Below are 19,127 nucleotides of genomic sequence, written 5' to 3' on the forward strand. Positions count from 1 at the left end.
TTGTCTGGACTGTTCTCACAGACGCCATCCCTGCAGGCCCCTGCTACCAAACGTAAATCCGATCGAAGTGTATGCAGCAATTACAAAGCCGCTGTGCTTTGGGCTGTCATGATCCTCCTGCAAGTGCAGGGGAGGTGCAGGGTTGCTTTGCATTTCCAAAAGGAGGAAGAAAGCCTCCAACCCCAGTGGACCTCAGCCACTTGCAGGATCCAAGCAACGCTCCCCACCTTCAGTTATCTCCCTCCCATGCACACAGTGGGAGCAAGGTTGAACAAGCACATTTTTGAAAATGTTTATCTTAATGAAGAATAAAAGAAGTCTACAACACCCAATCCCTCTGTGCACCCAAGGCAAAAATCCTGGACTATTCTGCCTCAACACTATTTTCAGACCCAATTTGTCAAGTCATCTAGCAGAGGATTTCTCTCTTGTTCACTCACTAGCTTAGCAGAGCACCAGTTTACATAGGTGCTGGAGCAGATTCCTCAACCATCTGAAGGGACTTGATCCCAGAAAAGTTCAAAACTGCAGATGACTCATGATTTTGTGGTGAAGCATCTATTAAATGAGAGCTGTTCCGCTTAGGGCACAGTGAGACAATGTGAGAAGAACCCTGTATCTCACTGATTGAGGCTTTATAACTCTACAGAATTGTCAGTCAACAATAAATGGAAAGTGCAGGAGATATGTTCTTTCTTCCTCCTTTCCCTGCCATACATTAGCAGAGAGATTGTGGTGGGATATAGGTTCAGAGCCTCACAGAAGAAGGATTTGAACCCAGGCTCTCCACAGTCTGCACCACTGCCTTCCTGACGGCTTTTGACTATTTTAATTAATTTTATTTTATTTTATTTTATTTTATTTTATTTTATTTTATTTTATTTTATTTTATTTTATTTTATTTTATTTACTTTATTAGTATTATTCTTCTTATTTTTCTGGATGGTGTCTAAGTCTTGGGGGGGAAGAACCAACTGTGGGAGGAGGGAATGCTCCTACTGTCTGTGACAGTGGTGATTTCTGGACAGTGTTAGCAACAGAGCTTCTGCAGAGAAGAGAAAATGCCAGGCAGTCTCTCTTGGTATTCCATGTACTGAGTACTGAGTGCAGTTTTGGGCTCCACAGTATAAGAAAAAGTATAAGAACAAACCAGTGCACTGTGATAAAGAGAGTTTAATAGGGTACAAAAGGAATAAAAACCAACAAAATAAGAAATGAGAATATTGATAATTTATAATGTATCATAGAATCATAGAATCATAGAATATCCTGAGTTGGAAGGGACCCTTAAGGATCATCAAGTCCAACTCTTGACACCGCACAGGTCTACCCAAAAGTTCAGAGCATGTGACTAAGTGCACAGTCCAATCTCTTCTTAAATTCAGACAGGCTCGGTGCAGTGACCACTTCCCTGGGGAGCCCGTTCCAGTGTGCAACCACCCTCTCTGTGAAGAACCCCCTCCTTATGTCAAGCCTAAATTTCCCCTGCCTCAGCTTAACCCCGTTCCCGTGGGTCCTGTCGCTGGTGTTCATGGAGAAAAGGTCTCCTGCCTCTCGACACCCCCTTACGAGTATAAAATATATAAATATTGTTTAATTAATAATATTAAATACTTATCATTTTATAATAATGAAACAATGCCATACTGTACAACACAGTCAAGAAAGTGGATTTAATTAAATAAATAATAAATCCCAGGAAATTAAATAAAATTTTAAAATGTAAATTTAATACAAATAAAACCCAGTTTTCCCATCCCAATGAGTTCCTATCCCCATCATCACTTCCCATCCCACTGATCATTTCCTATCCCAACAACGTCCCAGTTCTGATCCCAAGGCTGAATTCCCAACTCCCATCCAGCCATCCATCCAGCCATGCACCCATTTTCTGCCGTCCGTGCTGGCCATGCCCACATCCATGCCCGGCCTGAGCATGGGCAGCGGGAGCGGGCTGCATGAAATAACTGAACATGAAATTATGAAATAACATGAAATAATAAATAAGGTAACTTAATTGTTGCTGTTGTTAACATTGCTTCATGACAACAGATGCAAACATGGATCTTGAGTTGAGGGCAAAGGTGACCTTGGATCTGAAGCACACAGGCGTTCGCTAATGTCCCCCCATCCGGAGTGAATCCACAACGACTCGGAAGGAAAAATAAAGTCTAAACCAGTGCACTGGGATAAAGAGAGTTTAATAGGGTAGAAAAGGAATAAAAACAAACAAAATTAGAAATGAGAATATTGATAATTTATAATGTATAAAATATGTAAATATTGTTTAATTAATAATAGTAAATACTTATCATTTTCTAATAATGAAACAATGCCATACTGTACAACACAGTCAAAAAAGTGGATTTAATGAAATAAATAATACAACCAGTACATTAAATAAAATTTAAAAATTTAAATTTAATAAAAATAAAACTCAGTAAATTAAATAAAATTTGAAAATTTAAATTTAATAAAAATAAAACTCAGAAATTTAAATAAAATTTAAAAATTTAAATTTAATACAAATAAAACCCAGTAAATTAAATAATATTTAAAAATGTAAATTTAATACAAATAAAACCCATTTTTCCCGTGCCAATGAGTTCCTATCCCCATCATCACTTCCCATCCCACTGATCATTTCCTATCCCAACAACGTCCCAGTTCTGATCCCCTGATCTGATGATGGTGCTGCGGGGGCCGTCCAGGAGAAGCCCGAGGTCGGTCACGGGTAGCCGTAAGAGTAGGCTCTGGCGTGGTCCTTCTGCCGCTGCTCGAAGAATTGCCCGGGGCCGATCTTCATGTGGTGGGCTGCCCGCTGCCGCTCTTCCTGGGCCAGCTTCTTGAGGCGCTCCCACTCGGGACGCTGCTGCGGCGTGATGGGCACCGACGACTCCTGCTCCTCCAGCGGTGTGGGCGCTGCGTCGCCGCCCGCCCAGGGCCCCACGCAGGGCACGTAGTCCCCGCGGGGCTGCGCCGGACGCTGCAGCGTGCGCGGCTGCGTGGGCAGAGCCGTGGGCAGTCCCCTCCAGAGCGGGGGGCTCTGGAGGGGACTGCGAGGGGGACTGGGCAGGGCTCTCCTGAGGGCTGGGAGAAGTTGAGGCCTCTTGAGGGGAGCCAAGGGAGGCTGGGGCAGGGTTCTCTTGTGGGCAGGGATGAATTCCTGCTGGGGGAGCCTTTTGGGGAGAGGCTTGGGCATGGGTCTCCTGCGGGCAGGGTCGGAGGGGCTCTGGAGGGGACTCAGGCGAGGCTTGGGCAGGGCTCTCCTGAGGGCAGTGAGGAAGTCAGGGTCGGGGGGGCTCTGGACGGGAGCCTGGGGAGGCTGGGGCAGGGGTCTCTTGCGGGCAGGGAGGCAGTCAGGGTCGGGGCGCCTCTTGAGGGGAGCCAAGGGAGGCTGGGGCAGGGTTCTCCTGCGGGCAGGGATGAATTCCTGCAGGGGGGGCCTTTTGGGCAGGGCTCTCCTGAGCTGGGGCCGGGCTGCAGGCTTCAGGGGGGAGCTGAGTGGCGGCACAGCAGCTGCAGGGGTCTGCAGCGCCCGCCCAGCCTGCACCTTGTCGGGGTGCAGCCCAGGGCTTGAGGGGACCTCACCCAGCGCTCTGGTGGCTGCCAGTCCCTGTGTGCTGGGCTCCTCGATGTCCTCGCAGAGGTCGGGCAGCTGCGAGAGGAAGCGCTTGAGGACAGGACTGCTGGGGACAGCGGCGAAGGCGTCCTGGGGCTCCACGGCATCGAGGCAGCTGAGCAGCTCCTCCAAGCCGGAGCTGTCCAGGTCGGCCGGGAGCTGGTCCTGCAGGTGCTGCAGCTGCTGGCTGTCCCCTGCCAGCTGGGGAAAGGCCTCGGTGAAGGCATCGGGGCCCAGCTCCAGCAGCTCCAGGGGCTCCTCAGGCACCTCTGCAAGTGTCGCCGCTGAGGAAAAAGCAAGCCAATGCAATCCCCCAAGCATCCCCCGCTGCCAGCTTTGCCATGGCTCCTGGGTGTGGGGCGCCCAGCGGCCGGCTGGGCCAGCCCCAAACTCACCGTCGGGCGTCGCCGTCTGGGTGCTGGCGGTCGCTGGAGCCTGGGCAGGCTCGGGGGGAGTGGGGCCGGGCAGCGGGGGCCCCTGGTCCTCGCTGAGCCCCACGGCGTGCAAGCAGGGCTCCGGCAGCTGCCCCCGGCTGCTGCTGAGGGTGCGGGGCGTGGGGAGCGCCTGCCCCCGCAGCGGAGGCCCCGGCACGAGGAGTGGTGGGGGACCGGGGTAGGCAGGGGCCTGCAGCAGGCAGGTGCCTGCGGGGTGCAGGAGCTCCCCATGGAGCATGGCCCTGGGCCCCAAGCAGAGGGGAGCACCATCCTGGGGCACCAGCGTCCCCGTCCACATCAGCAGGGGCTGGGAGACACTGGGGGCACCCAGAGGAGCGCTGTGGGGGAGCTGCCCCACAGCAGGGAGCTGCCCCACGGCGGCGGCGGGGAGCTGCCCAAGCTGCAGGTGGTGCCCCTGGGCTGGGAGGTGCCCCCCAGGTGGCAGCTGCACCCTGGCGGGGAGCTGCAGCACCTGCCCCTGGACCCCCGGCACCACGTGCCAGATGGTGGCCTGTGGCAGTGCGGAGGGAAGGGTGGGTACCTGGGGGGGCTGCAAGGGCAGCGCCATCGCTCCGGGGAGGGAGGGAAGCAGCCAGGCAGCCACCGTTGGCGGCACGGCTGGGACGACGAAGGGGGAGTTTTGCGTCTGCGGAAGCCGCGGAAGCCGTCTGGGGAAACCCTCTGTGGGAAAAAGGGCGCTGGGCTGAGCTCTGGGGCGCTGGGCTCGCCAGCAGGGCCGCAGCCCCGGGAGGAGCGGGAGCCGGCTGCTGGACCTGCCATGGTGGCTGGAGAGTGGGGCGGTTGCTTGGGGAACGCGGGCAACGGGGGTTCCGTCCCAACGGCTGACCAGCCCCTCGCCGACATCTTGGGGAGGACTGCAGGCTTTGGAGCCAAGCAGGCTGCCCAGCGCAAGACTTGGCCATCCCCAGCAGGCTTTCCCTCCCACGCAGCACTTGCCATGCCCAGGACGCTTCCACACCACCACTTGCCCGGCCCAAGGCTTGCCCAGCCCACGACCAGCTTCTCGGCCTCAGCGGCAGTGCCCATCCTTGCCATTTCACCGCATGGCACATTCCCAGCAACCCAGACGAAATCTGCCCCATCAACACGAAGCGTTTCTTCAGCCAAAGAGACCTCGTCCCAAAGAATTCCCCTCTCTTGGAGGACTTCTCCAAGCACTTCCTTCCCCAGGGAATGGTACCCACCCCATTCAAGACTTCCCATCCCAAGGCTTTTGCTTCCCAGGGATTTCCTTCCTAGGGAACATTGCCCATTTCCTAGCCCAATGGCTTCCCACCCCAAGGAAGTCTTCCCATGCTGTAGCCCCGAAATGCCCCCAGAGGGCACCTGGCAGCTACTGGGAAGGAAATGAGCTCTGTCACGGTGAGCTAGCCGCTCAAGGCCCTGCTCTTTGGCCCAGGTGTCTGTGAGGCGGTGTTGGCAAGGAGTCCTGTTGTGAACATAAGAACATAACGTAACAGAAGAACATAAAATCACATCAGAGAGAAAAAAATGTAGAATAACAGAACGCGACATAAGAACATCAAACAAAGACAACTCTCATGATGTGGTCTGATAGGATGGAGGAGAAAGCAGAAATCCAGCAATGCTGTCTTTCCTACTCCTCAAAACCAATTCCGTTGACAACTGGGAATGCTTCCAGCTGGAAAAAAATGCCAGAATGAAGTGGAGGACTCCTTGCCATCACTGTGTTTCTGGAGCACACCTCTACCTTTTTGTCCCACAGGGGGTTCTTCTTGGGAGATAATTGCCCAACATGAAAAAACACAACCAAAGCCAGAGGACCCATCTCCGCAACAACATGATAAATAGAAAAGACATTTCTAGATGCAGACCCCAGAGCTCCAATTCACTATGTCCCACTAGTGGAAGTTATTTTTTAGGCTTTGTTTTTAAGGCCACTGGCTGCCTCCTCCCTTATGCTGCCCATTCTCCCTGTTGTCCTGTCTTCTTTCTCCTGCATTGCTTCCTTTCCTTGGTGGACCTTGCTGAGCTCTTTGATGTTTTGTTGTATATATATGTATGAAGACATAAAACTGTTAGAGAGTGTCGAAAGAAGGGCAACAAACAAGAGGATCTCTTTTAACAGGGGGATTGAGGTTTGTGGCAAGGTTTTGGTAGCAATTTAGGGGCTGCACTGTGCTGGACACAGCAACAGACGCACCATAAGCCAAAGTCAGACAATAAGCCAAGGTGTGTTCACGTGTGGTTTACTGTGGTTTACGTGTGGTTTACGTATAGAAGAAAGTTTTCGCCTATTGGTGAGTATACTGCAGATTTGCTGCATTGTTCTAAATGAAATAGCAAGATAAGTGATGGCATCGTAGGCTGGGAAAATATTTCTAGAGTATTAGCGCATTTTGAGCATCATTTTAACTGTTTATGCAAACATGAAGATTATTAAAATCAGTGTTTATTTATGTCTGTATGTAAACAGGTGATCATGTTGTATAGCATGCAGTAAATGGTTTGTGAATGCTGCTTGAAGAATGAAAAGAGTAAGTCAGCTCCACAAGGAATAAATGAATTTTGTTTATTTGTGCAATGCAGAGATTAGAATTAGACCAACAGCATGGAACCAAAGTCTTGCTCTGTGCCTTTTATCTGTAGGACAGTTCATGGAGGCTTCAGCAGCCCTATCTGTTTTCTAGCACTCTGAAATGTCCTCTGTGGTGCTGCACCCAGTTGAAAGCCTTCACTGATTGTGATGAACCTTCCTAACAGGAGGCACGGGTCCTTCGTCGGACGCTGGCTGGGGATGTATGCTGCGATGCGGGCAGATGATGCTGGCCCAAGCACTGATCTGCAGACACTTAGGGAGAGGTGAGTGCTGGTCCTGAGGGAACTTCGGTATTGTCTGCAGACGCTTCTTCGTAAGTACTCCATTAAAAGCACAAACCCTGAATTTATTAGTGAGACTTTCTTTGATGCCCTGGTAACAGTTCCTAATGAATCAATTCATATTCAGCTGGGTGAAATCATCCCAGCCTGAAGCAGAGAAATAGGCATAGAAGGAGAACAAATGGGGAATCCTGTCGCCATTATAAAAACCTTTTAGTGTAACACCCAAGTTGAGGCCAAGGGAAAACCTGCCACCGTGGGACAGTGCTCTTACCCTTCTCTTCACTACTCGCTTGTCAGCAGCACGAGGTCCAAACCCCCCTGGTGCAAGCTCTTAAGCATGCATGTCACATCCCAGGATGCTGCCAGTGGAGTGTTTGGACTTTCTGTATGGATCTTATGTTGTTATTTAATGGGTGCTTAGAAATCCAACAAGGTCTAAACACAGCCTGTACTTTTAAATAATCTTGGAAGCTCATAGATACTGGAATGGCTATCAACACGCAGCATGATCCGTCAGAATATGTTTGCAGTTGATGTTTTTGTTTTGTTTTATTTTCCCTGTTTTTACAATCTAGCCTATGATGATAAAGGGCAGCTTGATGATAAATAACAAGCTTGGAATTCTAGGAGCTCTACACAAAATGTAAATATTCGAGATGAATTGAAATGTCTTTTAACATCTCATTATAAAGCTTTCTGCTGTCTAGACATTTGATCAGTGTAATGAAAACGTCACCATTTTTTATTCTATATCAATTTTTCCTTTCAGATTGGCAATGGGAAAAACACAAAAAACAACCAGAAGAATATCACAGAATCCTACGATGCTTTCTCGACAGGAAGGCTTGCTGTTATTCAATCCACCAGATGGGTAAGAACAAACATAAACTTTCAGGTTTTTTCCACTGAAATTTCTACTGTGTTGAATCACTAATTTGCAGTATGTTAATTCATAATTTTAAAAAGTGGATGTGAAGACAATGTGTATGCTTATACAAAAATAAAAAGGTATGCAGATGGGCGCAAAGACTAGTAGTACAGAAACATTCCCTGAGACCTAAATAAAGCCATGTACTAGAATCTAGCTCTTGATAAACTCTGTAAGCCTTGGGTACCAGAGTCAGTAATGTTAGAATAGACAGTCTTGTAGCTTATTGCTGTAATTTGTAATAAGGGGCACTAACATTTGTTAACTTGTAATTCTCATTGTAGTTTAGAAGCCTTTTGTTTATTAAAGAAACTGGCACTCCCTAAGTTTTGAAAAGAGCATAGATTGAGAAAATAATTGTTATTGCTAAGTACAGATTGCAGTTACTCTAGAATGTTTGACAGTCACGGTATTTACTGTATATTGTTCCCACATTCTTTATGGTCTCATTTTTCTTTGATTTTGTGTACGTGTGTCTTTTTTTCACTCTGAAAACAGCACAGGTGGGTGTTGGAGAGGGGAAGTCAATTGGAGAATGGTTTGGACCAAATACAGTTGCTCAAGTACTAAAGTAAGTGAGATCATACCAGTCTCATTCAGAACGTACTCCCCTGGGGCAGCCAAGACAAGGCCCAGGCAGAGTTTTGAAGGCTGCATCTCCCCCTGTCCCACAGTCAGGAATGTACTTGCCATCTCTTTACAAGTGCAGCATGGAATGTCATGCCACAGCTCGGTGTGCAGGTACTGAGTTGGGAATGGGTGACCTCTAAATTTTAATAAAGGAAGAGCCTGAGGAGAAGAAACTGCAGGAAGGTCTCCTGCTATGCCGTCTGCATGCCCTCACCAGTCACACCACAGATGTATATTCCTTTCTGCACAGTGGCACAGCTCTGGCAGGTCGAGAGTGCCACCGTGTAGGTCGGAGTGGTGGTGTGAAACATCAGAGAGAAGCCATCTCGGCTGAGGAGGGAACTGAGCTGCAATTCCTCCCTTTCTGAGCAGCAGTTCTGCCAGCAAGGCTACTGGATAAAGATGGGCAGCTCCTCATAGTCTGGGAGCCACACTGAAAGGAACTGAGGCTGCTCAGTTCTCCAGGGGTACGTGGAGGTGTCTTACCTCAGGCAGGGGCTAGGCTACAGGTCCTGCGAGCTCAGCAGCAAGTCTTTGACACCCTGGAACAGGCACATGATCTGAAGAGGGAGGGGAGCTGAAGCATGCCCTGGACTCCAGATCTTTCATGGCCAAGTTTTTCATGGTGAAACGCTCACCCCCATTTCTTTCTGGCTTATTTGAAACAGCTAATTCTGCCAGTGCAGCTTAAGAGTGTAGCTCCCTTCCCCAAAGGTTTGGATTTTGCAGAAGTGGACATAAAACTGTGTGCTGCTGTCTCCCACTGAAGTTTTGGTGCCCCAAACCCTCAGCTGATTTAGCTTTTAACGCCCCATTTCTGCTGTGCACGCAGGCTCAGGCAGAAGTAATTCCACTGAATTCAGTGGAATTTCTTAAGCAAAAAGTAATCTGCAAAACTGGCATAGGAATTTTTTTCTTTTCCAGATGAGAAAAGACACAATTGGGCAAGAACCCATTGCAGAGACTGTCGAGTGCAATAAAAAGTAATAAACTTGATGTAGTTGGACTGTTACTGTCACTGCACTTAGCAGTAAGAAAAAACAGTTTGCACATGGTGCAGCGCATATGTTTTTCCTGGTACCACTCAGTACCTATTTTTCTAAAGATATTAAACATTTAATGTTTAAAGTTTTCTTTTTCTTACATGGAGACTTTAAAAAATGCAGAAAGGATGTTTTTTCTTAAGAAAAAAAAATAAATAAATCAAATGGTTCTGAGTGTAAAGCTACCCTTTTGATCCAACTAGTTTATATTAATTAGTACCTTAATGTTTTCTAGGAAGCTTGCTTTATTTGATGAATGGAATTCATTAGCAGTTTATGTATGTATGGGCAATACGGTGGTCATTGAAGACATCAGGAAGTGACACCTCATCAGTTTTCTGGTAACAGTTTCTGATTTGACTCCATTTGCCAGCATGTATCTAAACATGAACAAATACTTGGGGGGCCATGGCTTTGTCTTGCAAGGGTAAGAAGAGGGAAGAAGGACATACAAACTCAGTTGTGTTTTTCTGATCCCTGATGCCAACTTCGTGCTCACATCACTGGATGTGAAGAGCTCCTTGAAGAATTTCTACTGTCATCATTGCTGCCATTTCATTTCTCTGGCGTTTTATAGGCAAAGCTTGACACTATTAATAACATTAATAGTACATGTCACTGCAGTCTTAAATTGTCATCCCCCAATCATTTATCTAACGTCTCACTTGGACGTGCCAGCACATACTGTCTGCTAGAATCACTTCTACTAAATAGCTGTAATTGCCATGCCCGGCTCGTTTTGTCTTGGGTGCCCTATAAAGATCCCTGGCAAACTAGCTTAATTCACTACTGAGAGGAAGATCTGCTTTGTGTTCCTCTGTGCGTTGACTGATTTCTAGTTTTATTCCCGCATAAAAAATGTGCTGGTGCCCTCCTCAGAGCAGCAGCGCGTCCCACAGCAGTGCACATTTGCACAGAAGTGCTCTTGGCCGAAGCAAGAACGCAGGAGGACTCTGCACAGGCTGGAAACCCCTCTTGCTTATTATACCTCTATGACTAGGGATAAATCACATAAATCCCGTATATATTGATGCATTTAAAGTAAGGTTTCCTTTCAATTCATTGCTCGTTACTGTCAAATAAGTTTGGGTATCTGTGATGTCAGTAAAGAAATGAATTACAATTTCCTTTATTCCTTTTGAACTCCTAGGAATGCTTTAAGATGCCACAGTCTTTGGGAGCATTAGGAGGGAAACCAAATAATGCCTATTATTTCATAGGATTTTTAGGTAAGGAAAAAAGAAACTTATTCCAAATGTGCAGATGATCAAAAGAGAACATTTTTTGAAGGGGAAATAGTAAGGAGTCTAAGCGTGAACCTCTAGAAGTAAAGAAAGATGAGAATAGAATAAAATAAATGAAGAAGCATATCTAAAAGAGTTTAGAAACAGTATGAGATGATCCTTAACAGGAGCAGAAAGTTAACAGCAAAGCTAGGTGTAAAAATAAGTGATGACATCAACAAGAGCAACGTACTAAGAATAGCTGATAGCATTTGACAAGTGTATTGGTCAAATGTCACTTTTATTTTCTTGTATTTCAAAACTGTTTCTGATGGCAGTATCTTTTTCACCTTTTGCATACCTTCTGTTATTAAGTATTGCTCTAATTAATTTAAAATGCATTCCTTCAGATTTCACCCCACTTTGGGCCAAAATTTTGCAACCCTATTTTGTCCTTTTGTAAAACCTAACCTGTTTTAGTTAGGCTTTTTTGTTCCAATTTCTGAATGAATGCCTAATGGGATTACAGATTGCATCTGTGAACATCCTGTACCTTTTAATCTGTCAAATGTTAGTGTTTACAACACTTGAGATTTAAAAAAAAAAAAAAAAAAAAAAAAAAAGTACTGGATCTCACATGGAAAAATAAAAGTATGTGACAAAGATAGAACATAACCAACCAAAAAATTACAGTAATAGGTCACAATAGGAAGTTATACTAAATACCCTGTGGGAAACGTTGTGTCTAAACCTTCCGATTCTCTTAAAGAATCCCTAGCTGGAAAGTCTAGATTATACTGACTGCGATGGCAATCTAATTTCTATTTTACAGTTCTGGACCAAGTGCTTATTAATGTCACTTGCTTATTTTTAACATACGGCTTTTACCCATCCAGGCAATGAGCTGATCTATCTGGACCCTCACACCACTCAAAGCTTTGTAGATTCAGAAGAAAATGGCACGGTTGACGATGAGAGTTTCCACTGCCAGGAAGCCCCACATAGAATGAAGATCATGAATTTGGACCCTTCAGTAGCTTTAGTAAGTGTCAGGAAATCTGGAATGCATATACTTTATCTCAAAGTAATGTCTCTCTACATTGGTAAGGGCAGCAATGCATCTCCTTGAACAGAACCAAGACCACAAAGCTGTCTTCTGTGATCAACACATAGTAGTTTGTACATAACTACATGGAGAATCTTAGGGCAAGTGGGGAGCTGTCTGTACTGTAGGGAGCTCGCTTTGTTTTCTTTACTGAGCAGCTTTTACTTCTTTCAAGAGGCATTATAATGGTCAGAGCAAGGAACTGAAACAGGTTTACGTGTTTTATTCTATCACTACTTTATGTTTGGTCACCTCTAGACAAGTTACTTAAACTTACTTTCTATCATAAGTTAAAAATGTTTAAGTGGAATTATTGTATTTCACCCCAAATTACAAATACAAATGTATTATTTGTAATTCACCCAAAATGTCATGGGGGTACTGTGGTATTTGAAAAAATTGGATCTGATCCCATGCCAGTATCCTGTGATTGGGTGATTGGCAGTTGTCACCAGTGGGATGTGTTTCTAAAGCTTTAAACAATCTGTAAAGATACCGGTATCTGTCATTCATTCACATACCTGTTTTTTAATACTGCTGCTTTTTAGAAAGTTTTTTGTTTTGTTTTGTTTTGTTTTGTTTTAATACTTAACTATGTAACTGTGCAAAATGTGGCATGATGCAACGAGACAGACAAAATCATAATGAAGAGCAAATATTTTCAGTATAGATACCAGAATGGAAATGTTCCTTAGGTGGTCCATCATCTACAAGTTTTCAGCTTCTGCTGATACCTGGACTGTAGGAACTGGGTGGCGCTCCATGGAGGAGCACACAGGAGCTGCTGCTATTTTTTGCTTGACTATTTTGTTAGGGGTTTGCAGGGCCTTGTTCTCCCCGTGGGTTCTCTCCCTAGAGCTGCCACATATTTGGAGTCTTATATCTACTAATCGTACAGGGCATTACTGTATCAGAGGTCAAACCGCCTTACCTGCTGGTACCACATACCTACCATCAGCAAAGGTAAAACTCTGTGTGTTTGTTTTTTCCCCTAAGGGCTTCTTTTGCAAAGAAGAATGTGATTTTGATAACCGGTGTAGTCTTGTACAAAAGGTAAGAGTGGGAACTTAGCATCTCGATTTGTTCTTTATAAAGTCTGTTTTTTATTGTTTGTTTTTTGTAAAATTTTCCTTTGCATTTTCCTTTGTATACAAATTGTATGAGCCATGGAGAAGAATGCATTAAAGCATCAGGGTAAGGCAATACTACTGAATTGATAATTGGAAATTGTTCAGCACTTTACCAGCCACAAACCCTGCCAGTTGGAAAATGGGTGTAAACATCCACACTTGAAGGTGTTACTGGGTGACACTTGCTTTTAACTTCTAATTCTCACTAAATGACTAAGGTTTAACTGCCTATTGTAGTGATGTGTCAATGATTTGCTTCCTGATCCTTTTTTATTGTTTGACATAATAGATTGCGTGTTCTAATTATGACTGTTAGTCCCTGCTATCTTAAAGATCTGATTCTGTAAGTGCTGCAGGCCTCTAGCTCCTGCTGATCTAAGGAGAACAGAAGGTGCTGGCTGCCACAGGAAACAGACTTGAGGATGTTTCTGCATGCAGCTGTTAAGCTAAGCACCAGACGTCTGAATGTAAAGTACCATCAACCTCTAAAGGCATTTATTCAAAAAAAAAAAAAATCAGTTTGTAAATAACTGAAATACAGGACAGAAGGTAACTTCTCTTTGAAGAGGAATAGCGTTTGGCTTCAGGAACACCTTTTTTCCTGACCAAAACCTGTCCTTCAAAATCTGATGCGTTTTTTTTTTTTTTTTCCCCTTTGGAGGAGCTGATAGATCTGTCTTTTGTGCTATTGATCAACAGAAAACTTGAGGAGAGTTCTATGCAAGCAACTTCCTTTTAAAAAGCAGAAAATATTGTACATTCCTAGTGTGCTTGCTACATGTAAACAAAATTACAGGTTTGCAGATATCAAAGCTGATATCAAAAGATGATAAGACTGATAATTTGTAGTACAGTTCAAGAGATCTGTCTTCCAGATGTGTTTTAACTAGGGATGTATTACAGAGACCATGGTGCTTGGATTTCACAGTATGTCTGTATAAAGACTTTTTTTTCCTGATGGACATGCGTAATTAAAAAACACTTTCAATTAAGCAGACACGTTTTGTGTTTGAAGCGTCTCCCGAGCCAGCTTTTAAAATGAAAGCATTCTGTCCTCAGGAGATTCTAAAGCAGCAGAGTCTACGGATGTTTGAGCTGGTCCAGAAGCACCCGCCACACTGGCCTCCTTTCATACCTCCAACAAAACCAGAAGTGACAACCACAGGAGCAGGTAAGGCACCGATTAAAAGCCTAATTGTGCAATGTTATGTTCCTCGTTAGCAAATAAAAGAATAATCACAGGTAGAATAACTATCCTTTGTGAGTGTCAAGCAATATATAGCAGGCATGTATCCAAACAAGCCATACAATTGCTAGCACAGATTTTTTTTTTTTTTCACTCTTACAAAGTACTTTTCTGGAATGCGTCTTTCAAAGTTTTTTTTTTTTTAAGTGAACAAAATCAGGCATGTCTTTAGAAGCATTTTTTTCTTTATCTTTTTTTCCAGAACTCATTGAATCTACTGACAAGCTATTTGAATTGGAAGAAGAATTTGAAATCCTGAGTGTGTGAAGGAAACTGTGGTGACTCTTCTGAGTATTGAATATATTGGTAATATTATTGCATTGACTTAAACAGCCATGTTAGCCCCGAAGTGCCTGAAATTATGGATAACAGAGCACAGAAATCTAGTAGCATCCAAAACTCCAAGGGCAGTTTAACACACAAGCTTCCCCGGATGGAAAGGCAGTAAGAGCTCTTGTGATAAGATGCTTAAAGGGAATCTCTTTTTAACGTACCTTACCTGGAGACAAACGGGCCTTTGAGATTAAGGCAAAAATACATGTATCACTGGGCACCATGTTTGGAGAAAGGGATAACCCAAATGGATATTTCTTGCTCTCATATAATAATGCAATAGTTTAGTTCTTCAAGCAAAACAGTCTTCAGTTAAGGAGGATGTTTACTTCTGTTCCCTCCTGTGGGCTGCGTCATAGGAAAAATACATTGTCTTGTTTAAAAGATCGACTGGATCAGGAGAAAATTGTTTCCTTGTTAAATATTTTAACATGTATTTGAGCAACCAGACCTTATTACAAAAATGTTTCTGTAAAAGGAACTATGTCTAATGTATACATTTTGCAATAGCCTTCCTGTTTCTGGGAGACCTCAAGAGGAACAGGAGACTCAAATAGTTGATACAGATCACAACCACTGTTATAGTTATGGTATATTTCACCTTGACCTTAAAATTCAAATGATTAAAACTTAGGTTATTTCTTTCCGAGTTAAAACGAGTCAAAGGTGGTTTAACTGTACCTTATTTATTTTAGAATAGATTTACACAAGTTTCTCTGTTACAGCACTTTATCTGTGCATCTAATAAATTTCTTAAGCTTTTCTTAGGTTGTATGCTGCTATGTTTGGTTAATTTGTGTGAACTAAATATAAACCAGGTTATCTTAAAACTTAATATAGAAGCGTACACAGATTACTGAATTGTTGCTTTTTGACTTCTTGCCTTTTGAAATCTGTTTTGGTAGAAGTGCCTTAACCCTACAGGTTTATCAGAACAGCCTGGGCAGTTTTATTTCTAAGGCAGAGAATCTCTCTCTAGCAGCCATAAGAAAAACAGTTCAGAATAAAGAAAGGCAAAGATTTTTAATCCATGCTGAAGTTCCTTTTCACTACCAGACAGTCCCCCTTGTGGTCATTTTGTCATGCTAGTGTAATGAACATGAACTGACTTTCATCTTCACCAGTAAATGACAACATAGAGAAATACTGAATATTGTCTCCTCTCACTTGCACCTCTCGATCAGGGCCACTGTTTTTTCAAACAAAAGAGTTAACGAGATCCTATTGCGTCTTGTTTAATGTTTATTAACTACAGTTTGGAAACCACAAACGTAGAAAAAAAATATCATTTCCTTATTTTATTAAAACATATATAAAACATATATAATATATATATATAACACATACTGTGTTGTAAAGCACACAATTCCCTACCAATGACAACAAAATATCATCTAATTGAGCATGCAGTTTTCATTAACCTGTTTTTTTTTCTTTTTTTTTTTACAAATACCCAACAACACATACACATGTGTTGTGTTGTGTTTTTTTCCATCATTTCTCACTGAAGCAATACCCATCCCATATCAGATCTGTGTCATTACTCTAATTTTTGTTCCTAATGTACTTGAAAAACTTCTTAACTCTATTGATTGCAACAGTGGATTTTTTTCCCTCCGATCTTAACTCCATTTATCAATTACTTATTCTCTTAAAATCCTGCTTTTAAGAGATGGTTAGGTATTCACCATCTCTCACTCTTATTTATAGATTTTCTTTTCTTTTTCAGTAGTTCAGCCCTAGTCAACTCGGAGGTGGGCAGCAGCAGCTTCTATGGAGCTCCTATGCTGAAAAAAAAAAAAAAAAAGTTGAGCCTTGAGGGAAAAGGAAGGTGGGAGAGCCGGATGGGGCAAGAGGAAGGGAGGTGGTTTGACCAGGACACCTTGAGGGTCTGGGAAGAGAAGAAATGGATGGGTGCTTAAGAAATGAGCAGCATCACAGCCTACATACGGAAGAATTGTGACGAGCAGTTTAGAAATGTGAGCGATTGGTGGTCTTGTGTTGATCGGCAGCTGTGCTCCATGGTTATAGCTGTAATTTCAGCAGTTTACTGTGTAAGCCGCATGTTGCCACTTCCTTGATCAAGGCAATGCTGTTCAGTTGCAGGGAAGAGGGGCAAGACTCAGGGAAGAAACGGAACGGAGAAAACTGTACACTGTGGATATGCACACGTAGCCATAAAATCAGTGCTGGACAGAAACAGAGAAAGACAGACAGACAGACAGACAGAACGAAAGGAGGGAAGGAAGGAAGGAAGGAAGGAAGGAAGGAAGGAAGGAAGGAAGGAAGGAAGGAAGGAAGGAAGGAAGGAAGGAAGGAAGGAAGGAAGGAAGGAAGGAAGGAAGGAAGGAAGGAAGGAAGGAGTTGTTGGAGGGGCTGCAGGTAAAATGCCAGGGGTTGCGGGGGCTGCAGGGTGCTGAGTCACAGCTTTGCATCAGGTCAAGACGCATTTTCCTAGAACCATCCATTTCCTCCTGAAGGGGCTGAATAGCATGGAACGGTCTTCAAAATGCACAGAGCAGACCCCAGCAAACGTAGGGATGCTGCTAGCAAGTAGGGCACTTTTTTGTTGCTGTTGTTAACATTGTTTCACGACAACAGATGCAAACATGTATCTTGAGTTGAGGGCAAAGGTGACCTTGGATCTGAAGCACACAGGCGTTCACTAATGTCCCCCCATCCGGAGTGAATCCACAACGACTCGGAAGGAAAACTAAAGTCCAAACCAGTGCACTGGGATAAAGAGAGTTTAATAGGGTAGAAAAGGAATAAAAACAATATAATCAATTTTAATATTTATAATTTATAATATAATAACGTATAAAAATTGTTTAATTAATAAGATTAAATAATAATCATCATAATTTTATAGTAATAAAACAACGCCATACTGTACAACACAGTCAATAAAGTGGATTGAATGCAATAAAAATAAAACCCATTTATCCCATCCCAATGAGTTCCTATCCCCATCATCACTTCCCATCCCACTGATCATTTCCTATCCCAACAATGTCCCAGTTCTGATCCCAAGGCTGAATTCCCAACTCCCACCCACCCACCCATCCAGCCAGCCACGCACCCATTTTCTGCATTTTCAGGTCACAAGACTCTGATGAAGGCCACCTCAGCCTTTTCCCCGAAAAAAAAGCTGCTCTTTATTGTGAAAAACTTCACTTTTGCACAACACTGCAGACCCAGCCAAGATGGTCCTGCAAGACAAGGTGAAACAAACATACAAAACCCATATGGATGTAAATTGGTTCATCTAAACAAATTCCTACCACGAAATCCTGATCCTCAATCTCAGCACCGATGAAAAAAGAGGATACAGTTCCCTCCTCCAAGGTCCCTCTCTGCCCCTGCTCCCCGTGGGCTCCTCTCCATGGCTGCAGCTGCGGCCCGGGGCCTGCTCCTGCGGGGGCTCTCCACAGGCCGCAGCCTCCTCCAGGCCACAGCCACCTGCTCCACCGGGGGCTCCTCCACCCACAGGGGCGCTGCAGCGTGGAGATCTGCTCCATGTGGGACCCATGGGTGCAGGGGGACAGCCTGCTCCACCAGGGGCCTCTCCCTGCACAGCCCGCAGGGGAACTGCTGCTGCCTCCTGCCCTCCTGCTGCACTCACCTGGGGGGCTGCAGGGCTGCTTCTCCTCTCTTTCTCCCTGTGAAACAGCTTTTTGATGTTATTTTTGTTCTCCTTTCTTCAATATGCTCTCCCAGAGGAACAAGCGACATCGTTTCTTGGCTTGGCTCTGGCCAGCAGTGGAGCCGTTATCTAACGGGGGGCAGCTTCTAGATTCTTCTCACGGAAGCCACCAAAGGGAGGACAGACCAAATGATTGCAAATTGATATCCACGTGACAGCAAAATGGAGTCAAAGGATAAATTGTGCTATTCAGACTAAAAATGTGTAACATGCAGCTACATATATCTGACCTTTGCACCTAAGTGCTGTTAACCATCCCAGGCATTTGTTGTTCACATGGTGAATAAGTGCTGTTTTGGATTTACAGAGATAATCTGTAGATTTGGTTCCAAAGGGGTTCAAATTCAGGCAAGGCAGTGAGAGCTTTGTGGGCTGCAGGAGAACCAAAATGCAGGAACTGTCAGGGCTCATCCTCACCCGTGACCAACTCTCATTTGGTCTTCTTTGGAGAGAAAGCCAAGCCAGCCAGATGGCTTCCACTACTTCTATGGGAGTGACATTGGGATTGATCTTTAAAATGAAATGAAGCAGAAGGCTGTGGGTTCTCCAACCTTCAAGATATGCAGCACTTGGCTGGGAAGGTTTCTTCCGTTCCTATGGATTTGAAGAATTAGGGCTGAAAGAAGCAGCAGGAGCCTAGGGCCATATTCTGTCATCTCTATGGAAACTCCTGACGGGAATTACCTCCCTACTGGTGTCAAACTGCAGGCAGGCAAACGGGTGTGGTCTCCTCTCTGTGCAACTCCCCAATCCATGGTGTCTCTTTGCATGTGTGAAATTGCATGTGTATAGGGGGTGTGGTGGCAGAAGAGTGCAAGCCTCTTCTGATGGGTCCTAAAGCTGTGAGTCTGACCCTTCTGTG

General features: G+C 44.6%; 1 long non-coding RNA gene and 1 pseudogene across 1 annotated transcript in view; one reads left to right on the forward strand and one right to left on the reverse strand.

The window, feature by feature from the left end:
• The window catches only part of LOC137862017 (uncharacterized), a 72,145-nt gene extending 53,811 nt beyond the window's left edge, over positions 1 to 18,334 (reverse strand). Inside the window, exon 1 of the long non-coding RNA XR_011100006.1 lies at positions 18,185 to 18,334. This is a non-coding gene — a long non-coding RNA (uncharacterized lncRNA). The remainder of the gene's footprint in view (positions 1 to 18,184) is intronic.
• On the forward strand, positions 6,308 to 15,322 carry LOC137861947 (cysteine protease ATG4A-like; annotated as a pseudogene).
• Positions 18,335 to 19,127: the final 793 nt, after the last annotated feature.

The sequence above is a fragment of the Anas acuta genome, chromosome 10 (assembly GCF_963932015.1).
Source record: "Anas acuta chromosome 10, bAnaAcu1.1, whole genome shotgun sequence".
NCBI lineage: Eukaryota > Metazoa > Chordata > Aves > Anseriformes > Anatidae > Anas > Anas acuta.